Raw genomic sequence first — 17,389 nt, forward strand, 5'->3', positions numbered from 1 at the left:
AAAGCTCAAATTGGTAATAGGTTAAATGTAAGACGGAAACCCATAAAAGTACTAGAGGAATCACAGGCAGCAAAATCACAAACATATGCCGAAGGAATTTCTTCACCGATACAGCTCCTAGGGCAATGGAAACTAAAGAGAAAATAAACAAATGGGAATACATCAAAATAAAAAGCTTTTGCACAGAAAAGGAAACCATCAACAAAACAACTAGAAAGCCCACTGCATGGGAGAACATATCACGGATAAGGGTTTAATCTGCAACATTTATAGGGAAATCATACAACTTAACAAAAGGAAGATAAACAACGCAATCAAAAAATGGGCAAAGGACCTAAATAGACACTTTTCGAAAGAGGACATACAGAAGACTGAAAGACATATGAAAGCATGCTCAAAGTCACTAATTATATGGGAGATGCAAATCAAAACGACAATGAGGTATCATCTCACACCTGTCAGAGTGGCTATCATCAACAAATCAACAAGCAAGTGTTGGAGAGGATGTGGAGAAAAAGGAACCCTTTTGCACTGCTGGTGGGAATGCACACTGGTGCAGCAACTGTGGAGAACTGTATGGAATTTCCTCAAAAAACTAAAAATGGAACTCCCATTTGACCCAGTGATCCCACTTCTAGGAATATATCCCAAGAAACTAGAAACACCAATCAGAAAGGATATATGCACCCCTATGCTCATAGAAGCACAATTCACCATAGCTAAGATTTGCCAACAGCCTAAGTGCCCATCAGTAGATGAGTGGATTAGAAAACTGTTGTACATCTACACAATGGAATACTATGCTGCAGTAAAAAAAGAAGGAATTCTTGCCATTTTGAAACAGCATGGATGGAACTGGAGAGCATTATGCTAAGTGAAATAAGCCAGTCAGAGAAGGATAAATACCACATGATCTCACTCATTTGTGGAATATAGAGAACAACATAGACTGATGAACAGGGACAGATCCAGAAGACAGAGAAAGCAGTGATCAGACTGTCAATCCCCAGAGGTAAAGTAGGGGAAGGTGGGGGTAAGGTGAGGGATCAACCAAAGGACTTGTGTGCATACATATAAGCCAAACCAATGGACACAGACAACAGGGGGATGAGAGCATGAGTGGGGGGGTTGAGGGTTAATGGGGGGGATGAGGACACATTTGTAATACCTTAACTAATAAATTAAAGATTTAAAAAAATGAACACATTCCTTGAAAACCACAAACTACTGAAAATAACTAAAAAATAGAAAATCTAAATAGAACTATAACACATTTATAGATTGAATTAGTAATCATAACAACTATTCACAAAGAAAATTCCAGGCCCAGATGCCTTCACTGTTGAATTCTGACAAACATTATGAGAAGAATTATTATCAGAGTGACATCACCAACATGGCCATAAAATCATTTCTAATTTCACTCCCCTTCACAAGAAAGATAAGTAACAATTATTCATATGCAAGACACCACTGAGATAATCATAAAACAAGAAAGTGAAACTAAAGCACTCCCATACACTGCAGAGACTAATACAGAATGCATTATAAGTGTAAGAGGAATGGCTACATGGTGATTGCATTGCCTCTCCCTCAGGCCCATGCATCACTGCACCAAGAAGTCTCTCCTGTTTATAGGAGGAGCAATGGGGGTGTATGGGTGACATTTGTAACACTCTCAACAATAAAGATAAAATAAAAGAAAGCTCTCCCGAGTATATGGTTCCTCCAGTGGGTAAAAAGAGCCCAAGGTGGACATCCTGATCCAATAACATTGTGGGTCACTTCTTGGAAGCTCCCACTCTGGTCTCGTCCATGGAAATTGTGGAAGAATCTGTGGAGTTTGACCCCCGGTAATCTGAGAAAGGAAGAGGGGCTTACAGTAACCAGCACTCAAAAATTGACAGACAGAGTTCCTATCTGCAGCACCCAAATAGTAGTCTAAACCAGCAGCTTTCCTCATCTGCAGAGCCAAGATGGTGGTGCAGTCTGAACAGGAAACTCAGTGTGGGGCAGGTCTGCATGATTCAAGTTCTCAAAAAAGAGCCTTATCAACTCTGAAACCTTGTCTACCCCTGTCCAGGTAGGGTAAATAAGGCTATAGGTTAACTGTAAGGTCCATTGCTAACTGTAGCTCCTGCCTTGCCTGACCAGAAAGGCTTGCCAAAAATCCTTGAAGCTGCATATCACAGCAATGCGTGAGCAAAGAGTATGGCAGGCCGAGCTGACTGTCTGCAGAGCAAAGCTGGTGGTCTTGTTGAGCCAGGGAACATTAGAAGTAGGCTGGCTTCAGTTAAGTCTATAAACAAAGAGTCTTGCTGGAATTGGAGTCAGTTCGCCTGCTTTGCCTAGGAAGAGGAGCTAAGTCACAGCACTACCCACTGCCAAGTCTAGCTCCCTCCCAAACAAAGATCCTAATCAGGAATACTGGGTAGCTTCTTGGAGCTAGCCTTCTCATCCTCTTCCAGGCAAGGGAACTGAGTCATAGCCTGGTCCAAAGCAGAGTATAGCTTTTGGCCCTGTTAGATTAGAAAGGCTGTTTAGAACACTAGGAAGCTACATAGTCCAACAATACTATTTGCAGAGAGGTTAGCAGGGAAAGCCGATTATCAGCAGACAAATACAGGGGACCTGTTTTGCCATGTTGGGACACAGGTTGACGCGAATTAAGATCACAAACAAAGAGTTTTGCCAGCCTTGGAGCTGGTTCTCCCCACACCCTCAGGCAAGAAAACTAATTCATAGACCCTCCCATTGTTGAATACAATTTTTAGCCAACCTGATCAGGGACTCTAATCAAAACACAAAAGAAGCTTCATAGATCATCCAACAGCCCTGCTTACATTGGCACTGGAACAGAGAGTATAGCCTGTGGCTTTCTCTATCTGCAGAGCAAAACTGGTGACCTCATCTAGCCAGGAAATTCAGTATAAAATCCCTCCAAATCCTGGTCTCTAAATAATGAGATATGCATTCTCTCAGATTCAACCTGCTACCCCACTGGGATAAGGAATGTAATTCATAGACCTATCTACCTATGAATATAGTACCCAATCCCAGCATTCTAGGGAGCCTAACCAGAGAACTCAAGCAATCACATAGCCCATCCTAGAGCATTGCTTAATCAGGGAACAAGTCAACAGTCTTATCCAAATATTCTCAGCCAGCAGCAACCCCTAAGACCTCAAAGTTAGGGCCCTGGCCTCATCCAAATATAAGCCCTAATATCAAGCCTCACTTTCCCAAGAATGTTACCAGCAGACACATCTAGAAGCCCAAGCTCAGCTGACTATTGAAAAACTATCTCTGACAAACCAAACCTGTAAATTCTGAAAAAAGAGAGCACTTATTCAAATGTGCATATACGAACATAAGAAATTAAGCAAGGATCATGAAAATAAGATAAACATGACACCACCAAAGGAAATTAATAAAGCTCCAGTGACTGACCCTAATGAAATGAAGATCTATGAACTTTTAGACAAAAATTTCAGGATAATCCTCTTTATAAATTTTAGAGAAATACAAGAACATACAGAAAGACAATTAAATGAAATTAGGAAAACAATGTTCAAACAAAATGAAATAGAAACAAACAATAGAAATTATTAAAAAAACAAGCAGAAATTATAGAGCTGAAAGATACAATGGCTGAAATGAAGAATTCAATAGTGAGTTTCAAAATTAGATGTGACTTGTCTGGCCAGCATGGCTCAGTGTTTGAGCATTGACCTATGAACTAGGAGGTCACGGTTCAATTTCTGGTCAGGGCACATGCCTGGGTTGCGGACTCGATCCCTATTGTGGGTCCTGCAGGAGGCAGTGATCAATTATTCTCTCTCTCATCATTGATGTTTCTATCTCTCTCTCTCCCTCTTTCTTCCACTCTGAAATAAATTAAAATATTTTTTTAATTCAGACTTGACTTTTCAAAGAAATAATCAATGACCCAGAAGACAGGACATTTCAAATTATCCAGTGAGAGAAACAAACAAACAAAACAACAATAAAAAACAGTGAAGAAAGCCTAAGGATTTATGGGAAGCAATAAAAAGAAACATTCAATTTTTGACAATCCCAGGAGACAAGAAAGAGAAAGGGATAGAAATATATGTAAAGCAATATTGGCTAAGCACTACAAACCTGAAAACAGAAATAGACATCCCGATCCATGAGGCCCAAAGGACCCCAAATAGGTTGAACCTGAATAGGACGACACTGAAACACATTATAATTAAACTAGAGGCCCACCACAGGAAATCGCACAAGACCCAGACCCAGAGTGTCAAGTCCCTGCCCACCCACGCAAGCTTTGCCAGGCACACAGCCTCGCCCACCCACGTGCGCCTCGCCAAGCATGCAGCCCCGCCCACCTTGAAGACAGTTTTGGACGGAGATAATAGTTTCCTGCCCTAACCTTTCCTTCTCAGGAGCACTTAAAATTGACCTTCCTTGGAAGATGAGAATTGAACAGAGCAACACTTACTTGTTCCCATGAAGAAATCATATGACGTTCAGCAGGTGCCTTTTGTCGTTTGGTCGTGATGGCATGACGGCATCACCGCCACGGGGGTTTTATATTAGAGATTGTCAAAAGTAAAAAAATATCTTCCTTTTGTTGAGTTGTATGATTTCCCTGTAAATGTTGGAGATTAAACCCTTATCAGTAATAACATTGGCAAATAGTTCTCCCATGTAGTGGGCTTTCTTGTTGTTTTGTTGATGGTTTCTTTTGCTGTGCAGAAACTTTTTATTTTGATGTAGTCCCATTTGTTTATTTTCTCTTTAGTTTCCAATGCCCTAGGATCTGTATCGGTGAAGAAGTTGCTTCGGCATATGTCTGCGATTTTGTTGCCTTTGGATTCCTCTAGTATTTTTATGGTTTCCCGTCGTATATTTAAGTCCTTTATCCATTTTGAGTTTATTTTTGTGTATGGTGTAAGTTGGTGGTCTAGTTTCATTTTCTTGCATGTATCTGTCCAATTTTCCCAACGCCATTTATTGAAGAGACTATCTTGACTCCAATGTAGGTTCTTGCCTCCTTTTTCAAATATTAATTGAGCATATTGATTCGGGCCGATTTCTGGGCTCTCTATTCTATTCCATTGATCTATATATCTGTTCTTGTGCCAGTACCAGGCAGTTTTGAGAACAGTGGCTTTGTAATACAGCTTTATATCTGGTATTGAGATCCCACCTACTTTGTTCTTTCTCAGGATCGCTGCAGCTATTCGGGGTCTTTTTTTTATTCCAGATGAATTTTTGGAGAGTTCGTTCTAGGTCTGTGAAATATGCCGTTGGTATTTTAATGGGAAGTGCGTTGAATTTATAGATTGCTTTGGGTAGTATGGACATTTTAATGATGTTGATTCTGCCAATCCAAGAACATGGTATGTTCGTCCATCTGTTTATGTCTTCCTCTATCTCTTTTTTCAACGTCCTGTAGTTTTCTGAGTAGAGGTCTTTTACCTCTTTCGTTAAGTTTATTCCTAGGTAGCTTAATTTTTTTGGTGCGATGGTAAATGGGATTGTTTTTATAATCTCTCTTTCTGCAAGTTCACTATTGGTGTATAGAAATGCCATAGATTTCTTGTCTTCAATTTTGTATCCTGCTACATTGCCGAATTCTTTTATTAAGTCTAATAGTTTTTTTAATGGAGTCTTTAGGGTTTTTTATGTATAATATCATGTCATCTGCAAATAAGGACAATTTTACTTCTTCTTTTCCAATTTGGATGCCTTTTATTTCTTCTTCTTGTCTAATTGCAATGGCTAATACTTCCAGTACTATGTTGAACAGGAGTGGTGAGAGTGGGCATCCCTGTCTTGTTCCTGTTCTTAGGGGAAATGGTGTTAGTTTTTGTCCATTGAGTATGATGTTGGTTGTGGGTTTGTCATATATGGCTTTTATTATGTTGAGGTATGATCCTTCTATTCTCACCTTGCTGAGAGTTTTTATCAAAAATGGGTGTTGAATTTTGTCAAATGCTTTTTCTGCATCAATTGATATGACCATGTGGTTTTTTTCTTTCAATTTGTTTATGTGGTGTATCACGTTTATTGATTTTCGGATATTGTACCATCCTTGCATCCCTGGGATAAATCCTACTTGGTCATGGTGTATGATATTTCTGATGTACTGCTGGATCTGATTTGCTAAGATTTTGTTGAGGATTTTGGCATCTATGTTCATGAGGGATATTGGCCTGTAATTCTCTTTCATTGTGTTGTCTTTACCTGGTTTTGGTATTAGGGTGATGCTGGCTTCATAGAATGAGCTTGGAAGTGTGCCTTCCTCTTGAATTTTAAAAATGGGCAAAGGACCTAAATAGACACCTTTTAAAAGAGGACATTCAGAAAGCCAAGAGACATATGAAAATATGCTCAAAGTCACTAATCATCCGAGAGATGCAAATCAAAACAACAATGAGGTACCATCTCACACCTGTCAGAATGGCTATAATCAACAAATCAACAAACGACAAGTGCTGGAGAGGATGTGGAGAAAAAGGACTCGTGCACTGCTTGTGGGAATGCAGACTGGTGCAGCCACTATGGAAGACAGTATGGAGTTTCCTCAAAAAGTTAAAAATGGAACTCCCATTTGACCCTGTGATCCCACTTCTAGGAATATATCCCAAGAAAACAGAAACACCAATCAGAAAGGATCTATGCACCCCTATGTTCATAGCAGCACAATTCACCATAGCTAAGATCTGGAAACAGCCTAAGTGCCCATCAGTAGATGAGTGGATTAGAAAACTGTGGTACATCTACACAATGGAATACTATGCTGCTGTAAAAAAGAAGGAACTCTTACCATTTGCCACAGCATGGATGGAACTGGAGAGCATTATGCTAAGTGAAATAAGCCAGTCAATGAAGGAAAAATACCACATGATCTCACCCATTTATGGATAATAAAGACCATAATAAACTTTTGAACAAAAATAGATACAGAGGCAGAGCTGCCTCGAACAGACTGTCGAACTACAGCGGGAAGGCCGGGGAGGGTTGGGGGGCAGGAGGGGGCGGTAAGAGATCAACCGAAGGACTTGTATGCATGCATATAAGCATAACCAATGGACATAAGACACTGGGGGGTAGGGGAGGCTGGGGGATTGTCAAGGGCGGGGGGGAAAAAGGAGACATATGTAATACTTCTTTGTAATACTTTAAGCAATAAAAAAAATAAAGTCTTTAAAAAATAAAAATAAAAAAAGTAAAAAAATAAAATAGTTGTGAAAGTACAAAGAGAAAAGAGATGATACATGCCAAGGGACCCCACAAGACCATCTGTGAATTTCTCAACTTTTCAGAAATGTTTTAGTCCATGAAAGAATTAGATAATATATTAAAATATTGAAAAAGTCAACCAATTCTATGCCTAGAAAAGCTGTCCTTCAAAAATAAAGAGAGCCCTAACTGGTTTGGATAGAGCGTCAGCCTGCAGACTGAAGGGTACCAGGTTCGATTCCAGTCAAGGGCATGTACCTTGGTTGCGGGCACATCCCCAGTATGGTGTGTGCAGGAGGCAGCTGACCGATGTTTCTCTCTCATCAATGTTTTGAACTCTCTATCCCTTCCCCTTCCTCTCTGTAAAGAATCAATAAAATATTTTTTTAAAAGAGATAAAGACTTATGCAAACAAACAAAAGTGAAGGGATTTCATCAACACTAGATCTGCCTTACAAGAAATGCTAAAGGAAGCCCTTTAAGAAAAATAAATGCTCACTAATTAACATCATTAGATATAAAATGACGGTATAAAACTCACTGGTAATGGTAAATATGTAGTCAAAGTTAGTTTTTGTAATGTAATAATGGACGCACATAATTAACTTATAACTCTAGTTTAAAAGTAAAAAAACAAAAGACAAAAAAACAAACAAAACCAAAAAAAACCTTAGTAAAAACCATGACTACAAAATCTGTTATTAGTTACACAATATAAAAATTTTCAATCTGTATAATTAATAACCTAGAATGTGGGCAGGGGGGGTGAAATAAAATTGTAATGTATAAAAATACTATTGAAATCAAGTTGTAAACGGTATAAAATAAGGTGTCATAATTCTACAATATTTATGTAAGCCTGATGGTACTCACAAAGAAAAAAAAAACACACATAGTAATTACACTAAATACATGACATAAAAGTCAAACATACTAATACCAAAAAAATATTGGAAAAAACAAATAAGAGACAGCAGGTTGAGAAGTGAGGAACAAGAGACTTATAAAACAACCAGAAAACAAGTAACAAAAAGTAATAGTAAATCTTTACCTATTGACAATCACTTTAAATGTTACTTGATTGCATTCTCTAATCAAAATACATAGAATAACTAAATAAATTTAAAACACACACAAGGTACTCACTTTAGCTTTAAAGACACACATAAGCTAAAAGTGATGGGGAAAAAATATATTTCCAGCAAATGATAACTAAAAAAACAAGCAGTGATAGTTATTTTTATTTCAGACGAAATAGATTTTAAAATAAAATTTGTAAAATGAGACAAAAAAGTCATATATAATGATAAAGTGTTCAATCCATAATGTTTGTGTATATTAATGGACCCCATATCAAGGCACCTAAATATATAAATCACAAACTAACAGTGCTAAGCACAGAAATAAAAAGCACTACAATAATAGTTGGGGACTCTCAACAATGGATAAATCGGCCAGACAGAGAATCAATAACGAAACAGCAGATTTGAACATTTTATACCAAATGGACCTAACAGAACATTACATTTGACAACAACAGAATACTCATTCTTCTCAAGTATGCATGGAACATTTTCTAGGATGGAGCATATATTAGGCCACAAAACAAGTGTTGGCAAATTCCAAGCGATTGAAATCATACCAAGCATCTCTCTAACAACAATCTTGTTAAAGTACAAATCAATAATAGAAGAATTAAGACTAACTTTTCATACATTTTTTTAAATTACAAGAAGAGGAAGCACTACTCAACTCATTCTACTAGGCCAGTGTTATCCCGATATCAAAACCAGACAAGAAAAGAACTACAGACCAATATTTCTTATGAATATAGATACAGAAATCATCAACAAAATACTAATAAATGAAACCCAGCAACATACAAAAATATTATACACTATGACCAAGTGAGATTTATCCCTAGATGACATGGTTGGTTCAACCTGTAAAAATCAAGTAATTTAACATAATATATTACTATTACATATATATATATATATATATATATATATATATATATATATATCCCTAATATGCAAATAGACCGAACATTGGAACAATCAAGCAACTCAGCAATCAGTCACTATGATGTGCGCTGACCACTAGAGAGTGCACGTGGAACATGGGGGGTGTTGGCAGCAGAGCACGGAACATGGTGGGCATCGGCTGTGACAGGATGGTGGAGAGGGTGAGCAGGGGTGCCAGACCAAGGTGGAGCATTGGTCACTGTCATCAGGGTGAGCCTCTGGTGGTTATTGAAAATTCTTTGCTCCCATGTGCTGTGGTCCCATCCAGCCCTTGCACCTGCTGCCGGCACCCAGCACCAGCACCCAGCACCGGCCCCAATCACTCGGCACCTTCAGCGGGTGTGAGTGGTGGCTGCAGGGCCTTATCACCCCTCAGGGTTTCTTCACCTCACCCTGCTCCTGAGGGGAAATTATGGCCAGTAGTCACCTCTTGAACCCGCTGCAGGAGATGGCCCTGCTCAAACCCACTGCCTGCGCTGGAGCCACCACTCACACCTGCTGCCAGTGCCTGGCACCGGTCCTAATCGCTTGGCACCGTCAGTGGGTGCGAGTGGCGGCTGCAGGCCTCAATCACCCCTGAGGGCTTCTCTACTTCCCCCTGCTCCTGAGGGGCAATTGGGGAAGCAGCCGCTGCTCACACCCACTGATGGTTCTACCCCACTTGCACCTGCTGCTAGCGCCAGCCCCAATCGCTCCGTGCCATCAGCAAGTGTGAGCAGGGCAGCGCTGTCAGCGCATGGGAGAGGCGGCGGCAGGAGCAGCACTGCTGGCAGACAAGGGACCAGGGTCCGCAGCAGGAGGGGCTGGGCGGGGGTGTGGAGGATGGGCAGATACCCACCCTTGTGCCCACCACAGCCTCACAGCCCACAGTTTCTTTCAAGGTGCACGAATTCGTGCACTTGGCCCCTAGTAAAAAAAAATAAAAGTCATATGATTATCTCAGTAGATACAGAAAAACATTTGTCAAAATTCTACACCCTACAATATTTAAAAACATCAACACACTAGAAATAGAAGTGAAATTCCTTGACTGATAGAGCACTTGTACAAAAAATTCTCAGCTAATAAAATATTTAATGGTAAAAGACTGGCTGTTTTACCCACAAGATCAGAAATAAGACAAAGATTAGCACAACGCTTTTATTCAACACTAGAGGCCCAGTGCATGCACTAGAAGGGGGGTCCCTCAGCCCGGCCTGCCCTCTCTCACAGTCTGGGAGCCCTCAGGGGTGGGAGGCGACCAGGCAATCAGGGGAATGCAACACCCCCATCACACCTCTGCTGCTGCCACTACAAACAGTGCAAGCCTCGGCCGGCCCTGGTTACCTGAGCCTCGAGTGGCCCTGGGCAGCTGGGCAGCCACCATTCAAGGCTTGTCTGTGCCTCGGGCCCTGGTGGCTGGGCAGTTAACATCTGAGGCTTGCCTGCACCTCGGGCATTGGCTGAGCAGCGGCCATCCGAAGCTTGCCTGTGCCTCGGGCATCGGCTGGGCAGCTGACATTGAAGCTTGCCTGCGCCTTGGGCTGGCCCTGGGTGGCTGGGGGCTGAGGGCGGGTATGGCCACACTGTGTACCTGCTGCCGCCCCACCCCCCTTGGCTGGACTGAAAGAACTGTGGGACTCCGGCAGGGCTGAGGGGACTGGTTGCTGCCATCTTGTGGCTATGGGCACCACCATCTTTGTGACAGTGTAATGGTCAATTTGTATATTCCCTCTTTATTAGATAGGATTGTACTGGAGATTGTAGCTAGGACAATCAGAAGAAAAAAAAATAAAAATAATCCATAATTAGAAATGAAGAAGTAAAACTATATTTGCAGATGACATAGTCTTGTCATAGAAAAGCTTATAAGGATCAACTAAAACACAACTAGAGCTAATAAATGAGTTCACCAATGTTGTACGATACAAGATCAATTTTATTAAAAATCTATTTTATTTCTAAACACTAGGAACTAATAATCCAAAAATCAAATTAAGAAAACAATTCTTTTTACAATAGCTTTAAAATGAATAAAATATTTAGAAATAAATTTGACAAAAGAAGTGTGAGACATGTACTAGTACAATGACAACTGCAAATTTTGTTGAAGTAAATTAAAGAAGACCTATATAAATTTTTTAAAAATCCCATCATATGGAAATGCAAGGCAACCAGAATAGCAAACACAATCTTTAAAAAATAAGAATAATTGAAGGACACACACTCCCTGGTTTCAAAATTTACTACAAAGCTGCAGTGATAAACACAGTGTAGTATTGGCATCACAATAGATATATAAATCAATGGAATAGAATTAAGAGTCCAGAAATAAACCCATCTTTTGTGTGTAATTGATATTCAACCAGGATGCCAAAATAATTCAATGGGGCAAAGAATAGTTTTTCAACAAACAGTGCTGGAGCAAGTGGGTATAAAGTGCTACTATAAGGTGTAATGATGCTGAAACTTGAAAACATGCTAGGTGAACACAGTCAGATATATATGGCCACATAATATATAATTTCACTTATATGAAATGTTCAGAATATACAATTTCCATAGAAACAAAAAGTAGATTGGTGTTTGCCAAGAGCTATAGTAAAGTTAGAATAGAGGTAAATGCGACTGGGCATGAGTTTCTTTTGGGAGCAATGAAAATATTCTTAAATTACATAATGGTGGCAGTTGCACAACATTGTAAATATAATAAAACTTATTGAGTTATACATTTTAAATGTATCAATTATATGATATCAGAATTGTATCTCAATGAAAAGGAAAATATTTGGAGCAGCTACTCCATGTGCCTTGACTAACTGGAGTGTGTATCACAATTGCCTAGCAAGTTTATTGACATTCAGATTGTCAAGCCCCACCCCAAGAACTTCTGATTCATTATGGCTGAGTGAGAATCAAAGTGAGGAATTTGTATTTTTTTACAAATATATCATTAATTCTCAAGTGGTTGGTTCGTTTGAGAAAATGTGAAGAAAATTTTCTTCTGTGCTCTGGTTTTCTGGGTAAGAGCAGGAAAGAGCCAAGAATATATGGAAGATTTATTTGTCATTGTATACTATTTTGAAGTGCTTGATTTTTTTTTTACTATTCTTGTGTATTTTTAAAATGTTTTCTACTACATTCATTTTAGACATTCATCATTGTTACTATGTATAAAATTGGCTTGGGAGCCTATTAAAAATGCAGTTTTGATAGCACCACTGCTAGAGGTTCTGATTCTGTAAGTCTGGGGTGCGGCATGTGTCACTGCATTTTTAACATGCTCTTAGGTAATTTTGATGCAGGTGGTCCTAAGAACACACTTTGAGAAGAACTTTAATAAGGAATGCCCAGAGTGTAAGAGAGTCTGTCCAGTGAGCATGGGGCAGAATGATAAGACACAAAAAGAATCATTAATGCTGTCAATTTCAGGGAACTAATTTTATTGACATATCTATTATGTTTTCCTTTGGATTTTATGGAGAGAGAGAGAGAGAGAGAGAGAGAGAGAGAGAGAGAGAGTGTGTCTTGGCGAAAACATCTAAAATGCTAAAAAGTTAACAGTGTGGTATTATTACTTCTGCAATGACAATACATTTATAAGAAAAAGAATCACACAGACATATATACACACACAAAAGAAAACAAATATAATTTGTTTACTATGAGCCTTAAAAATAAAAAAAATGGCCTGATTCAAAGAAATTAAATGTTTGAAACAGATTTACCTATCAGACACACACACACACACACACACACACACACACACACACACAGACAGCTGATATATTCATTAATCTATAAAATCATTTAATTAGCAACAGCAGCAAGTTTGACTCATTCTATTAGGAAATAAATTTAAAAGGGGATAAGGCTGAATGATGGCAGTTTCAAAATGGCAATAACCAGATTTCTTCCTTATGATTCCAGAAATGCTGCTGAGCATACTAATAAGAACACCCTACAGTGCCATTGCACATTATAGTTTTGCAAGTACTTTTATATTCTCACCTACTTTGCTCTGGAGCACTTCCAACAACTGTGTAAGTGAAAAGTGAAAAGAGAAAACTGAGACCTGGAGAGGCTGGATAATCTGCCCAGAGACACATAACTAGCTGATATGTTCTGACTCCTGGATGGTAATCACATCTGCTTCATAGGATTATTTTGAAAATTCAATGACATTATAAATACAACAAAGTGCATGGAAGACAGTGTGAACCCAACAAATACAAGTTATTTGCCTTCTGCCCCTTCCCATGAGATGCAAATACCGAATGTAGTAAACTAAAGAAAAACTAATGAAAAGAACGCGCGTTACTGGAGACATGCGTGGGATGCCGGAACAGACGCTGCCATTGCTTCTGCCACCATCTGAAACACCGGCCAGCCAGGCTTCGGAGCCGCCCAGAGGTGCCTCTTGGGCGTGGCCATGGACACGCCCTGCCAGCCTGACAGGAGTGAGCGCCTGTGTCCAAGGTGACCCAGCGGGTGATGGCGAGAACTGTAAGCAGCATGTCTACTGTTGTCCTTGTTGCTGTGGGACTGGCACCTGGAGATGGAAAGCTGGAGACCTTAATACCGAAGCCCTGGACATGCCGTTTTGAAGCCTCATCCAGGGCTCCCATATATTTCTATTTTACTTATTATCATAGCGTAGATTAAAAATGTATTCATTAAAAAGTCTTTTTTTACATTTTAGGCAACATAGAAATTTGTTATGTAGTTATTACTTTATGTACCTTTGTTTCCCTTATAATTTTACCCTCCCCCCATGTCATCTAATGTCTTTTTATTTTTCAATTAGATTACATTCAATATTACTTTGTAGTTTCAGGTATACTGAAAAGTAGTGTCCCCTCAATGTTTTGGGTACCCACCAGGCCCCATATATAAGGATCACAGTACAACTGACTGTACTCCCTAAGGTACGCTATCATCTACTAATAGAATTAGTGCGCACCCTTGTGGTGGTGCTCAGCCATTGTAGACAAGTACAGTGGGGCCTTGACTTACGAGTGTCCCAACTAACGAGTTTTTCGAGATACGAGCTGTCTCTCGGCCGATTTTTTGCTTTGAGTTGCGAGCTAAAATTCAGGTTACGAGCCAGCTTCAGATACCCCACTGCTAGTTGGCGCAGCAAACATCACAGTGAACGCCACATCAGCCCAGCATCACGTGTCTCACTCGTTCACTTTTTGATTTGACATACGAGTAATTTGAGTTATGAGCTCCATCACGGAACAAATTAAACTCGTAAGTCAAGGCCCCAGTGTAGTGTTTTAGGCGCTTACACTGGCCACGCATTTTCTCTGCATTAAACATGCTTTTATATCATTTCTTTTGAAGTTATTCAACTAACTTGTTGAAAAAATTCCAATGAATTAGAATTACTCTGGCTAAAAATACTCAGTTTATATATAGAGTCAAAAGTTAGCTATCCCCTCATTCTAGGTCCTTCTCTTTATTCTGCCTCCCCCTGTTTGAGACTTCAAACTGCACAACACTGTTCAAAGCTGTAGACTATTAGGTGTCATTGTCTTTATTCTGCTCACTGACACTGCAGAGAATTTATTCTACATCACTGCTCAGCAAAATCATATATGCTCACTGCTTAATCATCACTTGTACTTTCTCATTTAATTTTTCCAGCTTCCTTGCATTATTATAGTGTCACTGGATTTTAAGAGCTTGTTTATAACTAAAGATGTTAATCATTTCTCATGCATTGCAAATGAAATACCATGTTTTTTGTTACTATTTTACTCTGGTGTTTTACTTTTTGGTTGTATCAAACTTGTGCATTAAATATAATCATATTCTGTTTTTTTTAAAAAAAAAACAAAAACAAGGGTTATAGCTGTGCTTTGCAGTTTGTGTACAGAGGCTGCATGTGCCATTTCAAAAGTTCCTCAAAGCACCTGTCATATTGTTAGTTACCTTGTAGCTATATCATAAATGCTGTTGATTGGCTCATAAGATATAAAATTCCTTGGAATGAAACACCTTCTTTAGAGACTATTTGTATAAAAATTTATTTGGCAATTGATTGTGATGAATCAGACTTTCAGATATATAGGGAAAACTAGTCAATTAGGCTTTATAATAAGGCAACTGTGACTGTGTTAGAAACACTGGCCATAAAGCAAAAGTTGGGCAGTATATGGTACTGTAATTTTCCTACTGGTTCCATATTCAAAATGTGGGAAACCATATTCAAAGTAAGAAGAAAAACATGGACAAAAAATAGAATAACTTAAAAATTAATAATGAAAACTAATAAAAAGAAGTAAAATGTCCAAATGTTACCCCCAACACCTTTTGTGCCAATTTGGAGAAAAACTGACAAGAAAATATGTAGTCCAAAGGATCACAAATGCAAGAATTTCCACAAATTCTAATCCTAGATGCTCCTCATGGATTCTTGAGCTGCCACAGTGAGCTTTGTGGTAACAGGAAGAAACTTTATGATTACCTTCACTCTGTGAGTTAGCTGTAGCCCACTGGTCCCTGCTATTTTTGACCTCCCAGAACACACACTCGTTTATGCTATGGCTAGTATGATTGTTATTTTATGGTTACCTCCATACCCACAATGTGAGCTACCCTGTCTCCCCTACAGGCTAAGCACAGTTCTCCACATAATAGTCACTCAGTAAATGTTTGTTGAATAGAACAAATGAATGAATAAAAGATAAACGAATGATTCAGACTAGGCTACTAGAGTGGGACCAAGGGGAGAATTCTGTAGTTTTCTCTGTATCTGGCCTTCTCAATCAAGTTTTTATTTTGTGTTTGTTCTACTCCATCTAGCTCTATTGCATCTGTATAAAACTTCACAAGTTTTTTGTTTTACAAAACTCATTCTTGCTTGCTCACTTGCTCTCTTGTCTGCCAGACAATTTGAAACATACTAGTCTAAGAAACTTTAAGCTTTCAGGATGAAAGACTAAGCTGATAACAAAACAACCTTATTAGATCATCTATAAACCTTATTTGATCAAATCTGTATATTTAATAATATTTTCAGCTCTAGCTGGTTTGGCTCACTGGATAGAGCATTGGCCTGCGGACTGAAGGGTCCCGGGTTTGATTCCAGTCAAGGACACATGCCCCGATTGTAGACTCGATCCCAGAAGGAGGTGTGCAGGAGGCAGCTGATCAATAATCCTCTCTCATCTTGATGTTTCCATCTCTCTCTCCCTCTCCCTACTCATTGAAATCAGTTAAAATATATTTTAAAAATAAATAACATTTTCAGTAATCTATCTTTTTCTTCCTATAGTATACTCACCAGCTCCAAACTTCACACCAAAACAACTTAAAATTGGAATTCTCAAAAACAAGCCCAGGAATTAATCTTCTTTCTAAAATTTTATTGGTAAATACCAAGGTTTCAATTTAACACATTGTTATGGAGCACCTATTTGCTACTTGGCACTAAGTGATAAAGGAGGCACAATCCCTGTCTCAAGCAGCTTATTGTCCCATGGAAGGTAGCACAAGTATACAAAGGGCTGAAATTTGACTTCATGGGAGACACTAAGCACATATACTAGTATTCATTAGGGGGACAAGAAATCTTATTTAAAACAGATTTAATTTGAGTCAGACTTGCATTAACTTTGTTACATAGAGATTGAATGAAATGCATTCTAAGCATAAAGAATAGCATGAGTAAGTGTCTTAGTCAACTTCTGTTACTATAACAAAATATCATAGATTGTGTGGCTTAAACAGACATTTAATTCTCATATTTCTGGAGGATCGGAAGCCCAAGATCAAGGTGCCAGTCAGTTTGGGCTCCTCATTAGAGCCATTTTTTCCTGGCTTGATGATGGCTGTATCTTCATATGACAGAGAGAATAAGCTCTGTTGTCTATTCTTCTTCTTAGAAGTATACTAATACGGTCATGGGGTTCTATTCTCATTACCTCATTTAAAGTTGATTACTCTCAAGGACCCACATGTGAATACCATTGCACTGAGAGTTATGCTTTCATATGAATTTTGGGGGAACAAAAATGTTCATTCCATAACAGTGATGTGTGGAGGAGTAAAAGTGATGAGCAAACTTACAAAAGAGCAATGGTTCCATGCTGGGGAAGAGGTATTGATCTAAAGAAGGCTGGAAAGAAAATTTGGAA

Source organism: Myotis lucifugus, unplaced genomic scaffold (genome assembly GCF_000147115.1).
Source record: "Myotis lucifugus unplaced genomic scaffold, Myoluc2.0 scaffold_4, whole genome shotgun sequence".
Lineage (NCBI taxonomy): Eukaryota > Metazoa > Chordata > Mammalia > Chiroptera > Vespertilionidae > Myotis > Myotis lucifugus.